The sequence below is a fragment of the Pleurodeles waltl genome, chromosome 8, assembly GCF_031143425.1.
Source record: "Pleurodeles waltl isolate 20211129_DDA chromosome 8, aPleWal1.hap1.20221129, whole genome shotgun sequence".
Classification (NCBI taxonomy): Eukaryota; Metazoa; Chordata; class Amphibia; order Caudata; family Salamandridae; genus Pleurodeles; species Pleurodeles waltl.
This window is the reverse complement of record NC_090447.1, coordinates 376,410,052-376,432,502: the sequence shown is the minus strand read 5'-3', so window position 1 is coordinate 376,432,502 and position 22,451 is coordinate 376,410,052. Positions and strand designations below refer to the sequence as shown.

The 22,451-nt window shown below is 40.8% G+C and overlaps 1 long non-coding RNA gene across 2 annotated transcripts in view; it reads left to right on the top strand.

The window, feature by feature from the left end:
- Positions 1-22,451, top strand: part of LOC138249978 (uncharacterized) — a 134,256-nt gene that overhangs the window by 100,622 nt on the left and 11,183 nt on the right. The gene's annotated exons all lie outside the window — the stretch shown is intronic.

The following is a 22,451-nucleotide window of genomic DNA, read 5'->3' as shown; positions in this document are numbered from 1 at the left end:
AATTATGCATCTCGTTTTATGAAGATGGCATGCTTCTATACCTGTGTGACAGGGGTCTTCAAACTGGGGGTAGGCCCCCCTCGGGGGGGCCTCAAGTGATCCCAGGTGGGGGGGGGGGCATCAAGCTCTAGGCCAAAAGAAGCAATATACAGATAACGGTGCTTTCTTTTAAGCAGAAACATGTTATTGCATTTTAAAAAAAGGTAACAGTACTTAACTGCAATGTTTAAATAAATCTAGACATACAGGGAGTGCAGAATTATTAGGCAAATGAGTATTTTGACCACATCATCCTCTTTATGCATGTTGTCTTACTCCAAGCTGTATAGGCTCGAAAGCCTACTACCAATTAAGCATATTAGGTGATGTGCATCTCTGTAATGAGAAGGGGTGTGGTCTAATGACATCAACACCCTATATCAGGTGTGCATAATTATTAGGCAACTTCCTTTCCTTTGGCAAAATGGGTCAAAAGAAGGACTTGACAGGCTCAGAAAAGTCAAAAATAGTGAGATATCTTGCAGAGGGATGCAGCACTCTTAAAATTGCAAAGCTTCTGAAGCGTGATCATCGAACAATCAAGCGTTTCATTCAAAATAGTCAACAGGGTCGCAAGAAGTGTGTGGAAAAACCAAGGCGCAAAATAACTGCCCATGAACTGAGAAAAGTCAAGCGTGCAGCTGCCACGATGCCACTTGCCACCAGTTTGGCCATATTTCAGAGCTGCAACATCACTGGAGTGCCCAAAAGCACAAGGTGTGCAATACTCAGAGACATGGCCAAGGTAAGAAAGGCTGAAAGACGACCACCACTGAACAAGACACACAAGCTGAAACGTCAAGACTGGGCCAATAAATATCTCAAGACTGATTTTTCTAAGGTATTATGGACTGATGAAATGAGAGTGAGTCTTGATGGGCCAGATGGATGGGCCCGTGGCTGGATTGGTAAAGGGCAGAGAGCTCCAGTCCGACTCAGACACCAGCAAGGTGGAGGTGGAGTACTGGTTTGGGCTGGTATCATCAAAGATGAGCTTGTGGGGCCTTTTCGGGTTGAGGCTGGAGTCAAGCTCAACTCCCAGTCCTACTGCCAGTTCCTGGAAGACACCTTCTTCAAGCAGTGGTACAGGAAGAAGTCTGCATCCTTCAAGAAAAACATGATTTTCATGCAGGACAATGCTCCATCACACGCGTCCAAGTACTCCACAGCGTGGCTGGCAAGAAAGGGTATAAAAGAAGGAAATCTAATGACATGGCCTCCTTGTTCACCTGATCTGAACCCCATTGAGAACCTGTGGTCCATCATCAAATGTGAGATTTACAAGGAGGGAAAACAGTACACCTCTCTGAACAGTGTCTGGGAGGCTGTGGTTGCTGCTGCACGCAATGTTGATGGTGAACAGATCAAAACACTGACAGAATCCATGGATGGCAGGCTTTTGAGTGTCCTTGCAAAGAAAGGTGGCTATAATGGTCACTGATTTGTTTTTGTTTTGTTTCTGAATGTCAGAAATGTATATTTGTGAATGTTGAGATGTTACATTGGTTTCACTGGTAATAATAAATAATTGAAATGGGTATATATATTTTTTTTGTTAAGTTGCCTAATAATTATGCACAGTAATAGTCACCTGCACACACAGATATCCCCCTAACATAGCTAAAACTAAAAACAAACTAAAAACTACTTCCAAAAATATTCAGCTTTGATATTAATGAGTTTTTTGGGTTCATTGAGAACATGGTTGTTGTTCAATAATAAAATTAATCCTCAAAAATACAACTCGCCTAATAATTCTGCACTCCCTGTATTTACACATTGACAGCTTTATAAAATAATTGTGAAAAATTCTGAGGGGGGGCCAATGATTTGTATTTTTCAACTGGGGGTGTGGCATTAAAAGGTTCGGAGACCACTGCTGTATGGGGAAAGGATAGATGTGGATGGGGTTATAAAGGCACTGGAGGAATTCAGTAAACTGTCAGGGCTGAAAGTTAATTGGAAATGTTAGCTACCTTACTAGGCCACCAGGAACAATTGACAGACCCTTTGAGTTATGCAACACTATAAAGTGTGAGTCGTCTACATTAAAGTATATTAGCTTTTGGCCTACATTGTTAACATCAGTTATGGTGTTGTGAGGATCATGTCTTTCAGCTCAGAGACCCCTTTTTCATTTCAGTTTGAAGACGTGTTATTAAACATTTAGCAAGTGATGAATTGCAATTTCATCAAATGGACATTTCTGGCATGCACATTAATTCTGTAAATCTATAATGAACATCTCTCATAAGCAGGATTAATCAAAAACACTTTCAGTGATAATTTATTGACTATTTAGCTTAGAAATTATTCCAGAAATTTCATAAGTCTTAGGACTGTTTCCCTCCATAATTCTATTATTTTATCTATTTTAATCACTCGCTTCTAGGCTTCATTTTAGGTTTAGGTACTTAGACGCATACAGGACAGGTCCCATTTTCAGCTGTAGTCTCCATTTTAGTTAGCCTGTCCAGCTTCTTTATTTTTTACACTAAATCCATCTTAGGTAATTGAGGTCGCTGTCTTAGACCTTGGAGGCTGACATCTTTCTCAAAAATGCAGAATCATTGTCATGTTAACATTTTTTTCAGTTTTTCACTGTTGTTGAAAAGCCTAGCTGCTTGTCATTCTATGATGTTATGTGTACTAGACTTCAGCATTGTAAAAAATACATTTTAAAATAAATATTTTTAAATGCATATTCCATTTCTAGTGATCTTGAGTGTGTGAATCAATAATGAATGATTGTTTGGATTACAACTACTCTTTGTTAGTAACCCAAAAGCACTATTATCACCTAATTTATGTATTGGATGTGGTTCTGCGGGGCTACAATCACCTGTTTTTCACATTCAGGTGCTTTGAACTAAGTTCACTCGTTTCACCAGTGTCTGTGAAAGAGAACCTTGTAGAGCTGAACCAAATACTTATTTTATGCAACAGTGGGAAAAATACCCTATCAAAATGGTCCTACTCCTTCATCTACTGTACTTTTTCCCTTCACTACTAAATAGATTCCTAAAATAGTTTTTTGGGACCTAGATCTTATGCTCAAATACCTATTTTGTGGTAGAATTCGAAGTAGAGTCACATTGTTCAAATTGAGACTCCTGTCTAATTAGCAGACTTGGCGACCCAGATTTCAAGCTATATTACTTGGTTGCACAACTGCTGTGGGTAGTTAGATGGCTGGCCATTTGGTGGGACAGTGCTCATCATGAGGGTCTTAACACACTACTCTGGGTTCTCCTTACACAGCAGCTACTTAATCAGGTTAAGTCACCCCGTGTTACAAATCCAGGTGTGCTGATTAGGACCTTTCAGTATGTCTGGGCCAGATCCTTACAGAGGATACACATGACAGTTCCATACAAAACGGAGATGTCTATCTCCTCAATGATAGCTCTAGCACACCGTGAGAGCTGGAAAGAAATACAGGACCGGGATGCAAGGGGGCTTACAAAACTGGGCAATTTGTGCACAGGGAGCCCTAGTAAGGAATTTCAGGAACTTCTTGAGGAATATAATATCCTGCGTAGCCACCTTTTGAATGACAGTGCCCCCATAGCAGCTTTCTGGAAGCAGAGGATTATGGATTCAATAGAGCCTTCTTAGCATAGGTGCCTGAAAAGCATCCATGTTTTAGATGACAGAAACAGAATAGAAACACTTTTCTATCGCTCCCTCATAACATCACATGAAAGAGACCTAATGGGCCCGGGCAATAAAGATTCAGCTGATTTAAAGGTGCAACCTATTAAAAATGATTGGAATGTCATATTGAAACGCTCTCATAAGATATCTAAAAATTCTAGATTCAAATAAATATACTACTACTAGCTTCATAGAGTGCATCTTACTCCCAAGACAGTAAATTACGTGTCTGCTGGCACATGCTGAGTGTCCCAGATTCAATTAGCGGGTAGCTGATTTCTTCTGTATGGTCTGGAATTGTCCAGAAGCTAAAGCCAATGAAGTGACCAGCAGAACTATGGACTTGACGCTCATATTGTCTAGGTGCCAAATATCCATGTGCTGGAAACCCTCTATGCGCCCTGAGCTATAGAAATTGAGGAAATAACTCAATGCATGGGCCGAGTGCAAAAGCAATTCGCTCTCTGGGGGAGGGGAAGAAGGGGTATACCTGCACAGTGTGGTACATGAATGGGAGGAGATAATGTTGTCTTGCCTGGGTGTGGATCGCCCAGTGTGGGCAGTAGTTTGCTAGGCCGTGGATGACTAAATGCTTTTATAATGTGCGACTTTGGCCGTCTTCAGGGAAAAGGGCAGCCCCATCCTTCATAGTTACAATAAATATACAAATAAAAGTGCTGTGCAGTCGGACCTACATAACGGTTGTATAATGCAAATGTTGGCCATAAATTAGTACACGTTTTAGTACGCTCTCGCCACTCCAATAGAGATTAATTTTGTATGATAAAAATTACTAGTGTCAAGATGCGAATACAAGTATTATTATTTGAGCACAGTGAATGATATTGATTATGGCACTGACAAAAGATAAAAGTATGGCATACTTTTACTACGCCATAAGTTTGATAAACTAATAAAACAGTATTAAAAAAAATGCGTCTTGACAGCAGAGTACTATTTTCACACGCCAGAAAGTGTGCAGATTTCTACTTTCTCACATTGACCCGCGCCAAAATAGCACGTTGTATTATTTTCTCTCCCCCTGCGGCGATGCCGTTAAAAAAAAACATAAATCCCACAGACTTCCTGAAAGCTAATCCTTTCTCTGGTTCGCATGATTCTTTTCAGATTCAATCTCAAGAGAGATTTCTGATCATAATATGTTCCGCTGTCTACTGACAGGATAAAATCCTGCTGCCTTTTGCAGTTAACAATGGGAGGCATTCCACTGCAGCTTGGCTGTTTGCATAACACAAGTGCAACTAGCAAAGTCTGAGCTTGCAAGTGTCAAAGATTCAGTGTGGGAGAAACGGAACGTGTTAAGACCACAGAGCAAACAAAGATTTTATCAAATGATCGCTTCCACCGACCTAGCTCACACAGGCTGAAAGTGATTAATTTAATTATGCACAGGGATAATATGGCTCACATAAAACACAGATGATTGAATCAAATAACTTGTCGTATTAAGAATGTTACTTTTAACATTACATTTAATACCATATTTAGCAAAGAAGGGTCAGTGAAATAGTAATGCATTATGCATTGAAATGTACCTCTTCCGAGATCAAGAAAACACAGAGAACACGACTGTAATAATACAATTAATATGATATAGATTTAACATTTTTGAAAAAATACATGACTCAATAGCATACTTTAGAAATGACAATCATTGAGGACCCAAATCATAGGAAAATACGTAAATATCGATACATAGGAGTACAACCATGTATTGTGGAAATTTTCTGGAGTCCCAGGGGTTTGACAGGTACATTTAAGATTGCCTGTGTCTTTACCTCTAACTTGAAAATTGTAGTCACATCCAAAACGAACCTGAATTAGTTTCAGGGAAATACAAATTTGCACAAATTCTTGTACTTTTTTCTCGCACATGAGATCCATTTTTGCCTGAAACAAAATGTCTGTCCTGTCATTTCCTTAAAAGAGGAGGTTAAGGTGTTCTTTCCCAGGCTTACTGTATGCATATACTTTATTTTGGTGTATGTTTTAAAATGTAGCAACTTTTGTGAAGGTCATTGAAAATATGTGGCAACACCCACAAAACAATTACCTCACTGGTTTTCATCACATTTACAATGATCACTCATGATATACAATTGTAACAAGCATTTTCAATGCAACGGGTCTCGCATTTGTTTGAGTTAGAGCTATTAGCGTTGTAAAGCAAAAAAAAACACAGCACGATTGCGCTATGTAAAATGCAGCGCGATCGCGCTGCGTGGAAAATAAACGGATAAAGTAGTCCAGACTCCAGGCTGAAAACATCGAGCATTGTACTTTTTTGGTACTTTACCGGTGCTGTGTAGGTGGGCTAAACACTGGAAAAGGCATGACCTATCCATACCTTTCACAAATGAAAGCAAGAGGATTTTAAAAGGCAAGTCCACGAACCAATGTAAGTGATTCACGTGGCATGAGTGTGGTTTCAAGCCCAAAGAGAGATAACAGAATGGATGGAACATTTTGTGCTCGCCCATATAAATGAATTTATCCTGCCTTTTTTGTTGATAAATCAGAATATCTTGCAGATTGCTGTACAGTGGTAGTTGCGACCTGTACATCAAAATTATTTTGTGAATTAAGATCTGGGATTTACAAGCTGAGATTTTACTTTTTGTGAATGCATACCACACTTACATGTACATAAAATGCTGAATAGTCCCTCAGTAGCTCATTCATTCACTTGGCAGATAATTCAAATTGAAGCCATACTGTGTACTGCAGATGCAGTTTGTTCAAGGTATTGTCAGAAAGGTAAATTCCTGGAATCAGAAACGAGCTTTATTTCCGTTGGGGGGGCGGGGGGTATGCAGTGTTTTACAGCTCTGTGTGAATCCACAGTACCTGCCTAACTAGGTATTTCATGCATGCACATATTGCTATTGCCTCCCATCTCAGACAACACAGACAATGGAAAAAGGAAAGATGTTTCTAGCGTTAGCAGGCCTTACCACTCACTTGTGAGATCAGAGTGTAATTCAATGAATGGGCCTTAGAGGACCCCTCCCCTGAGATGTATTTGTTAATTTGAACTTCAAAATGAGTAGTGGTAATGTATGTATATGTGTGAGTATATATGTGTATATAATATATATATATATATATATATATATATATATATATATATATATATATATATATATATATATATATATATATATATATATATATATATTATATGTATATTTTTCTTTTAACAAAAAAGCAAAGATGACAGGGATGTTATAGTTAGGATCAGATTTTATGTACACAAAACCATAGAAATTCAGATTTTGAACTTCATTGTAGTTATTTGAAGTAAATATAAATCATGCCCTAAGGAAAATATAACTCATGCCCTCGCCTTGCTCAGTATACCCATCAATAATTTTACTGCAGATGTTACAGTGATATTATCAATGATATCATAGAAGATGACATGAGTGATGTATTATCTCAAATAATACACAGTGCATGGTGAGGGTGCGAGTTATAGTAACCTTAGGGCACAAGTTATAGTTACTTAAAATAACTCTAACTATAAAAGCTACTTATCTATGGTTTTGTGTGTGTAAAATCTGAACCTAACTCTAACATACCTGTAACCTTTGTTTTTTCTGTGACTACTTAAGGTTTTTTTAAATTCTATTCCCTAACCATACCGTCTAGGTAACCATTTTTTTTCAATTAATTTCTAGTTTTTCTTAACGTTCAGTAAGATTTCCATTGCTATCACAGTGGGCGGGGTTGGACGCAGTGCCTGGCCTGGCATTGTGCTGCCCCCACCCAAAATTGCTGCTCCTGCCCCCCTCCTCCTAGTCATCCATTGTCCAAGTCCATGACCCTCCACCCTCATTACAACCCTGTGTGGCTGTTGTTCTGCCACTGCCCTTTCCACCTGCCCTGAACAGTTAACGTGCTGCCCCACCCACCTCCTCCCTACTCTCTGTTGTCAGAGTCCATGCACCAGCCCCCAGCCTCCTGGCCTGCATGGTCTGATGTGCTGCTACTGGCCAGCATTTAGCTTGTTGTCCCTTCCCACTCCTCTTGCCATCCATTACCCAATTCTGTGCCTCATCATTCCCCTCCTGCTTAGCCTCTGTGTCTATCTTGCTGCCCCTACCATTCTCCCCCCTGCCCTCTTATGTCTGTATGCATTCCCCTGCTCCCTTCTTTTTGCCCACCAAATTCCATGGACCTGCCACTGCCCTTCCTATCTACTCTGAGAATTCTGTTGAGCTGACACTCCCATTCCCATCTGTCTAGCATGGTCAGATGGCTGCCGCCTGCTCCTGCCACCTCTGCCCTCCCTACCTGAGTTTCATGCCCCTATCCCCTCCCTCCTCTCCTCCATGGTCCTCTTTGCTGCCACGTCTTTCTGCACTCCATGCTCTGCAACTGGTCCTCCTGCCTGCACTGCGTGGTCTGTTGTGAAGTGCCTTCCCCTGCCCTCTCTTGCCTGTGTTCAGCCCCCTCTCTTCTGTCCTCCATGGCCCTTTGTGCATGCCCCTGCTTGCTCCTTCTTACCCACCATGACTGTTGTACTGCCACCAACCCTCCTGCATCCATGCATGGTCTTCTGTGCTGCCAGAGCCCCTCCTATCTGTCCACTGTGGTTGGCTTGCTGCACTTGACTCCCTCCCTCATTCCGTCTTTTGTCTGTGTGTACTCTATAGTTTCACTGTTGCCCTCCATAGTGTGTTGCTCTTCCAGTGCCCATTCCACCTCCCCTCCTTGGTCAGCTTGCTGTTCCTGCCCCCTTGCCCTCTTCCCTCCGCTTTCCATGTGCAGGACCCTATCTCCTCCTTCCTGCCTTGTCTGGTCCATTGTCATACCCCTGCCCCCTCCCTCTTGCCCTCCTGCCCTTCATGGTCCATTATACTCCAATAGTCCATCTTGCCTGTCTGGTATGGTCAGATTGCTGCCTTTGCCTTTTTACCCTCTGCTTTCTGTTGTCCATGTGCATGACCCTGTCCTCTCCTTATTCCTTGCTGTTATGCTGCACTGCTGTTACACTTGCCCTATATTGTGTATTGTGCTGCTGCAACCCCTGACACCGGTACTATAAGGTCAGTTTGGTGTACCTGCCCATCTCACTCCTGCTCTCCTTTATCCAAGTCCATGGCCCTATTCCATTCCCCCTGCCCTCCGTGATCCAATATACCAGACTTACGAACATTTTGAACTTGTGAAGAGGGAGATTTATAAAAAATAAAACCTAGAGAATTGATTTTCCCCCATTGACTTACATTGAAAAAGAGGAGATTTTAGACAGATAAAATAAAGCCCTTTTGGGCTTAAAACATCAGAAGCCTCCTGCCCAAATCAGGTCTGTTGGCATGCATGGTTGTAGTGCCACTGCCTCTTCCTTCTGCCCTCTACGGTCTGTTATATTGCCACAGCCTCTCTTGCCTGCCCTCCACGGTCTGTTGTTCTGCCGCTGCCCCCCCACCAACCCAACATGGTCAACTTGGTCCCCCTGACATCTGTCTCCTGTTAGCGCATCAGACCTTAATAAGTAAACTTAAAAGTGGACGTGAATAGGTCGATGAATCTTTTGACTCACATTTAAGATGTTCCTACCATAACTCCAGTACATGCAGATCAATAATCAATAACCAATGTACAATATCAACAATAATCAATAACAATAATAATCAATAGAGTCAGTAATTGTCACCTACCATGACCTTTCAGTCATGAATAACCACACCTTTTAGTAAAAGTTAGAATATTTATTTCCCTATATTAACAATGCTAAAGTCATGTAGCTCAATCTCATAATCAAATGAAACACATACAGAAACAATACTGGCTGTCCAAAGCAGTGAAAAAAACGTAATCTAACCCAAGCTTGAACTGCGACACATTCTAAGGTTATTATTCCTGTGCGCATAAGCTGTGTCAAACATCAATGTAGGTTCAAAGAAACCTCTAACTAGTACTATGTCATTATCCTTAGCTACTCCACTCAAATACCTAATTATAGGGACAGACGAAAACATGACATCATGATTCGAGTAAAAGTACTGGACGTACTTCTGGTTATAAAATCTTGATAGTAGCAGACTACAACTTATTACATATGTTAGTGGCAGACTTGGTACGTAACTCCTTCCTCAACAGATGAAGGAATTCGTGTACACACATAACAATTCCTCACATCCATTGTCTCAACATACTCACTTAACAAGCGATAGAAGACATTAAAATAAAGTTCTCCTTGTGCATTAGTATTCCCATGCAAATACTTCACATCTAACTTAAACCTCTCTATTGCCGTTAGTGCAGTAGTTGTCTCAAAAGCAGAAGTATGGTTGGCTTCACTCTTTTCAAGAAAAGACATACCCACAATCAACACCATAAACAATATCCCACACATAATTGCCAAAACCAATGCTCATATATTTAGAGGCGCCTAGTATTCCTACCCTGCTGGTTAATGTTACTCATGATCTGTAAATACTCAGAATGGAGAAGAAAATTTAGGAAAACTGCATCAAAAATAAAAAACAAACAACTCTTCTTTCAGCAGTTACTTATAGCTTTCAGTGTCACTTCCAGGATCCCTTGTCAAAGTCGGTAAGCAGCTTGTTAAATCAGGTTTCAAAAGTCAAATCAGTTTATCAATGTCTCTTCCGTTTACTTTCGACAGTCTCTTTCTCAAGATTTTTCTCTCAGATTGTTTCAACAGTTCAGTTCATCAGCTTCCTTCAAGTGCCAAAATACTGACCCGGAATGTGTCTATCAAAGCAAAAAGACAAAAATACTTTCTGCCACTCACTTGTAGTTGCAAACGCCCATTCAGGACCTGCATATCTTCGACTTGCTATTCTCTTTTATTTGAACTTTCGATCACCATTCAATTCTCCTTCACTTAGATCTTCTCTTTTTGTTGTATCCTGTTCTTTCTCTATGGTTGTCCCAACAACCACTTATTTTTCTCTTTCTACTTGTGACTCCGGCCACTTATCTCCCTTCAGTGGACCTTTTGTCAGTGTTCTCTTCAGTGTCGAACTCAAACCTTCCCCTTGTTCTGTGGTGTTTTCTCTTGATGGACCTGCAACCAGTTCAGGAGAAGTCAGATCACAGTGACTTTTATCCACCTCAACTCCTTTACCCTTTGGTAAGCCCTCCTCTGACTAGGCTCTCCTATTGCCTCGATTGAGATAGGTTCTCCGTCACCCTCCTGGAGGTCTTCTCCTTCGTCTCTCACAGGAATGACTGAACCATCCTCAACGGGCTTAGATCCGGTCTCAGTTCCTCTTTGTTCTTTTTACGGCCCTAAGACTTGTTTCACTGTTGTTGATACTCTCAACAACTCTTCTTCCTCATGATCCAGTGGACATGCCACTTTCTTCATGTGACTGGCATGGATCCAATTCGGAATTCCATCGCACTTAACAGCTGTGGTACTTGTCAGAACTACCTGGATTGGTCCTTTTCAACAAGGCTCCTAGCACGTTTTCCTCACATGTTTCCGGACCACAACACAGTCTGTGGATGTCAGGTTGTGCCCTGGGTCATGCACCGGTGGCAGTGTGGTAGCATCCACCTGCTGAGAGAAAGAGCAAACCACATCAGCCAGACCTCTGCAGTAGTTCCACACCATATCATCTGTAATGTTGACAAGTTAATTTGCAGGCACCGCTGGCAATCTCATGGCTTGGCCCATAAGGATCTCATGAGGCGACAATCCTGTCTTCCTGTCGGGTGTGTTTCTCATTGACATCAAAACTAAAGTCAATGCGTCAGGCCATTTCAAATTCATGGATGCACACATCTTTGCAACTCTTGACTTCAAGGTACCATTAATCTGTTCCACTAGTCATGATGCTTCAGGCGGTAACTACAATGCAACTTCTGCCCAATGCTCAATGCTGCACACAGTAATTTAAGTACTTCATTGTTGAAGTGACTTCCCCTATCTGATTCTACAGAGATCAGAACCAAAAAACGTGGTATAAGTTCCCTAGGCAGTAGTTTTGCTACTGTGAGACTATCATTTCTTTGTGTAGAGTAAGCTTCAATCCAGTGACAAAAAATGCAAACAATCATCAACACATATCTCAAACTTCCACACACGTGCATCTCAATAAAAAACATCTGCATTCTGCTGAATGGACCTCCTGCTCTTCCAATGTGGCTCAAATTTACCACTGTCCCTTTCCCCACATTCAATTGTTGGCAACTGACACAATGATGGCAAACTGCTTCAGCAACTTGTCTAAACCTTGGGTTGAACCAATCATGTTTCGACAATCGAATCATTGCATCCCTCCCAATATGTGCTCGACCATGATAATACTTATCCATTTGAGACAACAGACTATTTTGCAAAACCAATTGATCCTTTTCAGAAACCCACAATTCATCTTGTTTTTGCACACATTTCATTTTACTTCATGAACGTTTTTCCTCCCTGTCAGCATTATTCTGCAACATTTTCAATTCCTTCAATGCGTCAATTACTTTCAATGCAAAACTTGGACATGTTTCTTCTTCTTCAGGTAACAGTTCCCACTCATCTTTGAACGATATACAGTTCAAAGCGCAAAACCTTGCGCATTGATCCACATATCCATTTTCCAATGATACAAAGTCTTGAGACTTCAGATGTGCACTGTATTTTACCACGGCAATCTTTTCAGGCATTTGAATAGCATGTAACATTTCTTTAATCCACTCACTATTTCTCACTGGTGAACCACAAGAGGTCATGAAACCTCTCTCTGACCACAACTGGCCAAAATCATGGACTATTCCAAATCCATACTGACTATCCGTATATATTGTAACTTTCAACTGAGCAGAAACATGGCATGCTCTAGTAAGGGCTACCAGTTCCGCTACTCGGGCAGAACACACTCCTCAAAGCCAAGAAGATTCTAAAATACCAGTGAGTGTGCACACAGCATATCCTGCTCTCAGTGTCCCTACATTGTCTCTCAGACAGGAACCATCAACAAAGATAATTTGGTCATTCCCTTCCAATCGGGCATCTCTAATGTCAGATCTTGGTTTTGTGCACAAATCAGATACTTCAAGACAATCATGCTCAACATCTTCCTTATGCTCAATTTCAAGATTTTCATTAGGAAGTAAGGTTGACAGGTTCAGCACTGTACATCTTTTCAATGACACATGAAAATCCCTTGCATTCCTGTTTGAGCAGCTTTAATCTGCATCACCATCACCTTCTCTTTCAACTTTTTCTGCTTCATTTCAGTGCCATTACTGCAGTGTTTTGCAAACTGCAACACCTCATCAATCAGCTTTGCTTGCCAGCAAATCAAATGACTCTTAATCATCTGGCTAACTTCAGGTCTCAACCCTTCCACAAATCTGAACACAAAATTAATAATTTCTTTTGCCTCAATGGTCTCTGTACAACTGTAATGCTTGAACACCTGCAACAATCTCTCATAATACGCATAAATAGACTCCTTTGCTTCCTCAGTTGTCCTGTCAGTCCTCTGCCAATCAATATTCTACACCCAAGGTTCCCTCAATGAGTTCACCTGCTTCCATGCTTAGGCTTGCATAATTCAAACACTCCTCTCCTTTGGGGGAACACTCTGCAGGGTATTCAGCTTATATGACTATGCAGTTAACTGCTGAGCTGTCAATCCTTGCAACAAAATGTTACTGGCTCGGACTGGTGGCACCTGCTGTGCAACTGCATTTGGGGTCTGCGGTGTCAATAATTTCAAACTTTTGACTCTACCACAGTATCCTGAAGAACTACAAATAGACTAAGGTCTAACAATGATCTTGATCTGTCAAAAGTCTGTCCCACAGGAGAGACTACCCGAGCATTTTCATTATGTCCTCCCCTAATTATATTCTGGGACATGGCACCCGTTCACCTATAGTAGATTTTTTCTGTGCAAAGAAGGGTTTACCTGGATCAACATTAATTGGTAGCGATATAGAATCTGAGGTTGGTCTGGCACTTACGCTCTGTGGGAGAGCGACTCCCATGTTCTGATTCATCATTGAAGACATATCTGACTGTGTCCCTGTTACTGGAGTGAATCTTGGCATTACCTAAGTCTGCACTTGGGGCAGTAAAAGTGGAGTTGGTTCAGTCTGAACCAACATCAGTATCGGGTAAACCTGTTCCATAGGCACCATTAAGTTCAAAGTCAACTTCCATAATGGGCATATCAGGATAAATCCTCTGAACCTGTGGTGGTTGCACCTGATTTTGCACTACAGGAGTAGTAGGCACATTAAGACCACTCTGCATCGCATTCTGTGTCAGGTTAGCTTTAACCTGCATCAGACTCATTGTCCCACTAACCTATGTTAGAATTGTCGGATCAGCACGGGTACTCGGACCACTTTCATGTGCTGTATATGGTGGTGGGCGATTTCTCAATAACTGTGTAATAAGCTCATCGTCGTCCAATTCTTCCTCCTAATCTTGGACAGACTTCTGTTAGTCTGTCTAGTAGCTTTCCTTCCTTCTCATTGACCTGCCTAATTGCCGAAAACAACTTACCGTGCAAAGTCTCCATCCTCCAAACTCCCTAAGCACTGTCCCACCTAGCCTCTGCTAAAGTTTTTTTCCATCCTCCTCTCGAATTTCTGTTGCTATTGCTCTCTGGCTACTAGCTGCCAAATTGCTAATGCCTCAAGCTATGCTGATCTCAGAAGGGGGCTTTGATTCATATAGCACCATGCTTAAATGCTTAAATGCTTAAATGCCCTCAAATTGAACATCCAATTTGTAGGAAATTCTAAGGTCCCATCCTCTGGCACTTTGCACCATTGCTTTAGCCAAAGACATGGCGCAACACCCCTCTCTTCCATTACAATTCATCAAGCATTATTCCCTATTGGCAAAATTTCATTAGTGAGTATCCTTAACTAACACCATAATACCATCAGCATGTTGTGTTTCATACAAAACAACTTAGTAACACGAATTTGGAAAAACATCTAACTATGGCTCTATCAAACAGTGAGGTTGATACCTAGAAAGAAAAAGCAAATAGACATAATAATCAACATTACAATTCATAATACCTATCCTCAATGTGGATCAGCAAGCAGAGTCAGTCTTCTTCCTCAGGACATCAGTCGATCAGCAAGGCATCAGGATTCATCATCAAAGTTCAGAAAATGCAACGTCTTTAAGCAATAAAGTTAAGCACATCTCTTGTCAAGATGCACAAGAAAGTATTGACCTTTTTTGCCACAAGAAAATGGGCAATGAGCCTGTCTTCTCCCACTGTGGTCTCTTTAAATCAAAATCACTAAAATTATTTCCCAAATCCCTATTGGTCAAGGGACCGCATGTTCACACTTTGTCCAATAAAACTAAAACTCCAAATCTATGAATTCTACCATTACTCTGTTCACATGTCATTGATTGGTTGTCCTGCAATGTCCTCATCATCCGGCTCATCAGGTAACAATATTGTTGCAACTTGTACTTCAGTCAGTGTCTTCATTGTTCTCCTCCTGAGAAAGTCAGTCTTACACACATTACACACAAAACATTACATTAGCAAGAACAGCATCTTCTAGCAGTCGGTTCTCATGAGAAAACTTTCCAGCTGTGAGCACATTTAAACGATACGATGGAAAATCACAGTTTAACGCAAAGTTAAGGCCTACAATTAACAAAGCTAATACATAATGCATAACCTTTAATATGACAAATCACTACATTAGTCACATATATATTCAATATTTCATAATGTTTCATAATGTATTAAGTACACTTCTTGAAAATTGGTGGCCACTCATCGTAATCACATTTTCAAATGCGTGCATTATTCTTCTACATTATTATATTTTCTACACAAATCCATTATTGTGAATACATGAACACTCATTAATAATTTTTATTAAAACACTGCGCTACTACTCCCCACTGAATTCTAATAAACAACTAGATTGCTAACGTTCTATATTTATTGCAAAAGTGTGGCATGCCGGATCTCATCTTGATGTCATCTAAATTGTAATACCTAAAGCATTTCCTTTAGAAAATTTAAAAAATAGAGCATCTTATTCTCACAGAAAGTATGGTTACTGCTCTAAAAAACTAAAATGAGGATTTATTTACTGAGTTCTCTGATAGCGACAAAGAACGTTTTAAAATTATTTGTTATCTTTGTGTTTTTTTAATCGTGTTGGTTACTTGATTATTTGTTACACTTAGGGGAGAGGATGCGGTGCTACGGCCAGAGCTGCAGACTTTGCAACTGGGTGAATTGGGTTTGATTTTGAGCATCACCTCGACAGCCTGTGGTTCTGGGCAAATCACTTAATCTGCCTGTGCCTAAAACCAAAATTAATGTGTCCTTTTGTAATGTAACTGATGCTCATGAAAATCACTCCAAAACCTTTGGGTCACGTCTGCTCTATATACAACAGCAAAACACAATATCAAGTGTTATGCACACTTTTGTCATTGGGCTACATTCAATCTACATTTGGGTGATATTTGTGCTACATGTGAGCTGTTTTTTCTCTGGTGGCCATTTTGAGAGACCTATTTGTTATGAAGCTCCCTAATTTAATAACAAGACCGGAGGCTCATATTATGCTTTCTTTTCCTGCTGGAAATTTAATAGCAGCAGTCAAGACAGAATAAAAACTACAAATCCCAAGAGGCAAATGACAATAGAGAATGGGATGAGAAACGTAGTCCACAGAAATGCACCAATCGTATGTCAACTGACCCTATAGCACTTATCTTGACTGTGAACAGCCCTCTTTTCTTGCTGCTCTCAGACAAGATGCATTTACTTTTTGTGACTTACACGTTCTTTATACCGCTGTTGTTGTGCATGTGATATATTTGTTTCTATCATGTTATTGAATTTCCTTTTTCCCTTTTCCAGTCAGCCTGCAGCAGCACTGTCGTGAGCACTCATTTCCCCACGCCCTTTTCGTGTCTCTTATGACGCTCTCCTCAGCCCACAGTCGCCATTTTCGACAGTGGTTGAGAGAGATGTCATGTGGCTCACATGTGCTTTCCCAGCGTTCTTCAACTTTTTTCTGGAGGACTCCAGTTTGCTTGCTCATTTTGACGTAACGTTCTCCCCTTTTCTGTATTGTTTTCATATCCTCAATGCTGCCAGACACGTTTGTCTGCTCCTGGCAAGCCCTGGGTCCCTGCCCTCTTCAGTCCTCACCTCTACCTCACTTGTGCCTCCCTTTTCTCCTCTCTAGGTGCAGTTTAACCATTTCTTCCACCTGTTCCTAGTTTTAACCCCTTTTTGACAAATGTTTTTTTATTTTTTTAGGCAGTTTTATCACGATTTTTACCATGGAGATTGACAGTTCTCCTATAATGTATGCCATCAATGATGATGAGGATTCTGTTAAGGACAATTTGAGTGACTTTATCCAAGTGTCTGAGGAACAGGCAGTTTCTGCCTCTATGGATAAATTGACAAAGAATTTAGAAAATTCAGTAATTAATATTGTGTCTAAACGATTTTGGCCCATTCTGCGTGGGATAGCAGAATGCGCCCTCTTTCTAAAAATTCACCTAAAGTGGTGCATTTGGTTAGTGAGGATTCCTCACACAAGCCAGAGGATGTGGCTGCTCACAGGCCTCCTTTACAGGAGGGGATAGTAAAAAACAAATTGTCTCTTACCTGTCACGGATAATACTATTGGGGATGCTGATTCAGACGTTGGACGCCGGGAAGTCCGATAATTGAAATGGGGGCCTGTTCACTCCCCCACCATCAAAGAAATCAAAAAGGTTCTGCTCAAGAAGTTTCAAAACATATTCTAATAACAGACACAGAAGGGGTCCCTATGTTTGACTCAAATGATGTTCACCATCCTTATTCCACAGGGTGGTTTCCTTCAGACCATGTGGGTGAGTATGTCATTTCTAGATTATGCACCCCTTTAGACAAACAGACCAGGGCTAAACTAAAGCCTGAATGCCCTCACCCTTCCCTCCAGTCAAAAATTAATGTAACACCTTCTATTGATCCTTCACTTCTAACCTTCTTCTCAAGATTCGGGAAAGAGTACCATAAAGGAGTCGACAAGATATGGTCCACATTAAGAAGACGCTGGTTGATGCTTAAAGTCCGCATATCCGTGATTAAGATGAATGGCTGGTCAGTCCAAAATGTTGAAATACAATGTTAAAGTGCCAGGTCCGGTATGACACCCAACCACCCAGATGTCCAGTGCACTGATCATAACAGAGTTATGAACAGTGCTGGAAAACTTATTAAGAAAAAGATACCAGGGCACTCTAAAAGGTACAGACGGACCGACTCTGCTTGACACGGTTCTTTCTGGGCTTATCATGGCATATCTCTCCTCAACCATCTCATGACAGATTTGATGCCCTGAGATTTTTCCCGATAAACCACATTACAGTGATTTGCTAATTCACATTCACCTGTGAACGCCACAAGTCATCGCTGGACTCTATGATAACTCAGTCTTCTCATTTATGAATTCATCTTTACTCAATGTATTTCACCTTGAAAAAGTCCTTCGGACGAAACACGTGTTGGCTGTTTGCGCATTGTGTACACTTACCAGAAATAAAGGTTACTTATTGGAAGAAGAAAAATCTCTTTATGAATTTTGGACTTTTTTTACTATCTTTTTATACTGCTTGGACTACCTTTTGGAGTGCCCTGGTATCTTTTTCTTAATAAGATATGGTCCACATGCCAGGATAAACTTCTAGACATTGAGAGGCCGTTGACTTGCATCTTTGATCTGGCTGAGGCAGCCAGGTTCGACAACACTCCCATTAGCCTGATCAAGTTATCTTTGTAGGTTCAACATGCCTTTTGTCAACTGGGCTATGACAACTCTGCGCTTACCATGACCGCAGAAAAGGACTCCTTCCTAACTAGACCCTAAGAAGGTAAATTTTGCTGTGGCAGACCCAGGTATCAAAGCGGAATGTCTTCTGTTTGGGGACACTTTTTTTTAAGGAACTCAACATATATGTTGCCACATTTGCTTCCCTGGACAAATCCCAACAATCTCTCAAAAAGATGTTGTCCAATCGGGTATTCACTAGGGCTGGCAGAGGCAGGAACCACTTTGCCGGGCGTAGATACAACAACCAAGGTTCTCGTGGTGCATTCAACTCATCGTACCAGGAGTACAGACCACAGTTTTACCCCCAGAGGGTCAAGGATTTTGCAACAGGGGAAAGAGAAGTTCCTGATATTCCACTCTATCTGGTAAGTCACCTTTCTGGCCTTCCTCTTGTAGGAGGTCGCCTTTTACTTTTTCTCCCAAAATGGCATTTGATTACTCCAGACCCATAGGTTATAAACACTGTTCAGGGTTATGCTATTGCGCTTTACTCAGAACCTTTTCAATCAATGCTTCCTCATTCTCCCCAGTTTTCTACAGAAATATCAAACCTCATTTCATTAGAAGTTCAAGCTCCTCTTCAAAAGCAAGCAATTATTCCTTGTCAACTTGACCATTCAGGTTTCTCAGTTCAGTATTCGTTGTTCAAAAGAAAAACAAAACAATGCATCCAGTCATCAATTTAAAACATTTGAATCACTTTTCGTTTACCGACCTTTCAAAATGGAGACTATCTTACACCTCAGAGATTCTCTTCTTCAAAATGACTGGATGGTTTGTTTGGACCTACAGGATGCGTATCTCACTGTCCCCATACATCCAAACTCAAGGAAGTATTTGCAGTTTCAATGGTTAAACAGGACCTTTCATTTCTCCTCCCTTCCTTTCGGTCTTTCCTCTGCAACATGGTGCTTTACAAAGCTCATGAAACTGGTAGTAGCATTCCTCAGAGCACAAGGAGTCAGGTAGATCAACTACATATCTGATATTTTATTTATGAACCAAAATCTTCCTTCCCTTCAATTTCAAGTCTGATTAAGTTGTTCTCTTCTGTCAGATCTCGGATTTATAATCAACCAAGAAAAGTAATTTCTCATTCTAGTTCAGCAAATAGAATTCTTAGGTTTTCTCGTGGACTCGGTCTCAGCTACTTTACATCTTCCCTTAGCAAAAGTGAAGTCTATACAATTGGAGATTCTTCAAACTTTATGCATTCTCTGATTTCCCTCAGGTCCCCAGCGAGCATTGTAGGTCTTCTGTCTTCTTCAATCCAAGCCATATTTCCAGGTCCCCTTTATTATTGGGCCCTTCAAAGATTAAAAATACAGCATATTCAGAAGGGTCTCGCCTTATTCCAACATTATAACCCTAGATCAAGATTATCGCATAGAGTTGCAATGTTGGAATGGTGATTTAGATGCCTGGAATGGCAGGACCATCTTTGCATCAGCCCCAGATCTTGTGTTAGAATCAGATGCAAGTCACACAGGTTGGGGCACCCGGTGTAGTCCAATATCGACTGGAGGTACATGGTCACAAGAGGAGTCCAAATTGCATATAAATTATTTAGAGATGCTTCCTGGCTACTTTGTGATCAGAAGCCTAGAAAGAAACAGGGTTCCCTGTTCTATTCTTCTCAGAATGGACAACATCTTGGCAGTTTGATATATCAACCAGTTGTGAGGGACAAAATCCAAAACCTTAGTGGAGCTAGTGAAGGGGTTTGGGGATTTTTGCCTCCAAAACAGAATCTTGGTTCATGCAGAATATTTACCAGGAAATCTAAACTCAGTAGCAGATTGGCATTTTCGCCATCTTCGAGATTCAAGCGATTGGAAGCTTCATTCCAAAGTATTCAACACTATTCATTGGAAATGGGGTCCTTTCCAAATAGATCTATTTGCTTCTTGCCTCAACTCCTAACTCCCCCAGTTCTTCAGTTGGCGCCCAGATGCCTTGGCATTAGCCTCCGATACTTTTTCACAGGATTGGTCAACTTTTTTCAATTACACTTTCCCATCATTCATCCTGATCAACAGATTGTTAGCACAGGTAAGACGTCAACAGGCAGTGATTGTTCTCATAGATCTCTTTTGGCAATGTCAAGTGTGGTTCCCTACTCCTCTGGAACTGTCCATAGACTTCCTTATTCTTCTTTCTTTGTTTCCGATCCTACTTTCAAACGCTCTGGGCCTCCTTCACAATTTAATTTTAGAGAATCTTCTTACCCCCTCAGCTTGGAAAATATTGGGAATTCCGAGCCAGTCCCTCTTATTTTGGCAGAAGCTCCAAACTACATTGAACACTCCTGGGCTCCAGGAACTACAAAGGCATACACATCAACATGGTTTTTATGGTTTGGCTGGTGCATGGGAAAACATATTGATTCCCTTTCAGTGGATGTAACTTTTATTGTCAATTTCTTTGCCGTGGAAGCTAGCAAAGGTAAAACTTACCATATCAACATCCACAATAAAATTAGAGGAATTATCAATACACAATGGAACATACTGAAGAGCCAGGATGGGAAAGATCATCTTCCTCTGTTTGCATATAAGATAAATTCTAACCTTAAAGACAAACTGGTTAGAGCTAGGCTTCCTTCAGAAAACACATATATTCAGAAAGGTATTATGGGAATCAATCCCATTTTAGGAAACCATAGATGTGGACAATGCCATGCATGTTCACAGGCTATAGTATCTGATCATTTGACACACAATAGCAGATACATTAACCTTGGCACTATGACCAATTGTAAAAACAGCAATGTTATTTACTGCATCCTCTGCCCTTGTAATCTGGGATATGTGGGTGTGACAGGAAGGGAGTTTAGAACTAGATTCAGTGAACATAAATCAGCTATTAGGAACCATAGATTCCAAGCTCCTCTTCTGTTACATTGCAGTGAACACCAACACACAGAGAATGATTTTAAATGGATCATCTTGGAAAAAATTGAACCGCTCAAATACACTTACCCGGATGCATATAGAGGGAAACGTGAACTCTTTTGGATTTTTTATCTGAACACAGTGGAGAGAGGATTAAATGATATAAATCCATGAGTGAATGTATTCTAGCATGTAGGATTAGATTTTTTAATTCTTGACTTGCCCCTATTGAACGGATTCCGTTGAAGTAGTGACTCATCTATGGGGCTTCGTGCCTTCGTTGAGAAGGCCTGAACTATAGTCATGTTGTACACCTAGCCTGCATCAGCTAGGATTGAGTCACTGATTTATAGGCAGCTAATGGGGTCATTTATTTATTTTCTCATGTTATTCTTACTTTTGAATCTTTATACTTTGTTATTATTTTAATTGTAGGTCCTTGTTTTTTCAGGTTTATGGTTCTTTTTATCTTTTCAGCTTCATTTGGCCAATTATTTCTGGCTTTATACTCTATCTTCTCATAGCGGCAGTCTTTTTGGGAGGTTTTATCCTATTTACACGCTATAGACCGTTTTCTATGTCGTTTCTTGATGTGCACGTATTTACGTGCTTTTGAACGCAGTAAGAACTTGGTTTGTTTCCCGAACGGTTAACTCAGAGAAATGATGAATTGCGCGTGGCCCCAAGGGGATCTCTGAATCCTCAAGGGCACAGGAACTGAAAGCTGAGACTAGCATAGTGACGGTCAGAGCCGCTACTATGGCAAACATCGGTGAGCCTTATATGCTACACATGGGGGCTTGAGCATAAATACATTGTGAAATGCATTCACACCTAGTGATTTTGGATGGTATATGCAGATTTCTCTGGAGAGCACAGTTGGCTTTATGGATCATTTTAGTATCGACCGGAGGAATATACTGGGGACCTTTCTGGGTAATTTGCCTCAATGTTTGTAAAATTTAAGACTGTTGATTAACCCATAAATAGACCTTGGGTTTATTCTAGAACACATAGTTCTTG